Raw genomic sequence first — 1,637 nt, 5'->3', positions numbered from 1 at the left:
TGTGTGTGTGTGTGTGTATTTACATGGTGTGTATCCGAATGATTGAAATGTTCGCTAATGAGGTTCCAGTTTCGAACAAGTGTTTAACCAAACAGTCGTCTTATTGTATCAAACGTCTCATACCACATTTCTACATTGTGAACGACTCTGTTGAGTTCGATAACGAATTCACTTTGTCAGCTTGATCTCTCGATCGGTTTATCCTTCGCCCGGATGCTATGGATGCTTTTAGCAGAGCGTAATTCAATTACAAGCGATTGGATCATATGTGAAGGTAACTCGATATCTTAATGAGCTACTGTCGCAAAACAACAGTCACAGTTTCTGGTTTCCTGTCCATCCTCAAATAGAGAATTCGTGGGGTTACAAGTGTTCGTGGGGTTATATTCTGCCTCTTCCTCTATGCTATAAAATTATACAAATGCAGATTCATTAAGACCCCCCCCCCCCAAGTTTTATCAGTGATTTCTGCACAACTAAAATAAAGCAAATTTCCTGCAGTATTTCGTTTTGATACTCCTGTATCAAATGTAATTCATATGATGCTTCTACATTCTAATTGGTTTTTCAATTTTTATCCTTTCTAAGGATAGAAATCCTATCTTCTTAAAATGCAGGTCTTCAAATTCAATGGCTTTTGTGAAGCCTTTCAATATTTTTTTTCAAAATATTTACTTCAGTGTGTTGTGTTAACTTTGACTGAAAATATGAAAAATAGGAAAATATGACAAATAACTGACTCTTCTTGAAAGCACGCATTGTTGCTTTGTCAAGTCACTGAAATCATTATGATAATATAACCGGAAAGGTTATGAATGGCAAAATTGATACAGTGCCGCATAAAAGCTTTACACTTGCTCTCTATGTCTGAGTTCAAATCCTGTTGGTGCCAAATTTGCTTCTTTATCCTTTCAGGTCAAGTACTGGAATTTACTCAACTGATTGTACTGCCCCGTCTAAATCCCTAGGCCCTACATGGTAGTCTTAGAAATTATGACAGTAATAAAATTGAACAAATTTTATTTTTGCATCTAAGTTTATATTTGTTCCACTATTAACATGCATCAAAAAGATTGGTACAAATGTAAAGATAGAACACCTATAAAAATCAGCATCGCCTGCAACTACAAGAATTCTTCGCAAGGGCCTTGAAGCATGACCAGTAAACAAGTGTCGCCTTAGTCTGCTGGCTGAAGACAGCTGACACTTCCCTTTATACCCAGCAAAATATGTTGAGAGTTTTCATCAAATAATAATAATAATGATAATGATAATAATAATAATAATAATAATAATAATAATAACAACAACAATAATAATAATAATAATAATAATAATAATAATTATTATTATTATTATTATTATTATTATTATTATTATTATTGAGTGAGAGAGCAGTGCATGCCATCAAAGTGACACTGGGGTACAAATATATGAAGCCCAGTATACCCATCATGACTACCCGTCTGAAAAGGGTACACCAGACACATGCATCACAACTATATGTACGCGACATGGTGATCTCATATCAAGATAAACAGCGCATGATCTCGCAGGTGGGGGCCCAGTTAGAATTTTCTTCAGGTCGAGTAGCCCATTCCGCTCAAAAGGTCCCTGAATAAGGTTTGTTTAAGGAT

This window comes from Octopus bimaculoides, chromosome 14, assembly GCF_046866305.1.
Source record: "Octopus bimaculoides isolate indiv1 chromosome 14, ASM4686630v1, whole genome shotgun sequence".
Taxonomy (NCBI): Eukaryota; Metazoa; Mollusca; class Cephalopoda; order Octopoda; family Octopodidae; genus Octopus; species Octopus bimaculoides.
This window is presented reverse-complemented; position numbering follows the sequence as displayed.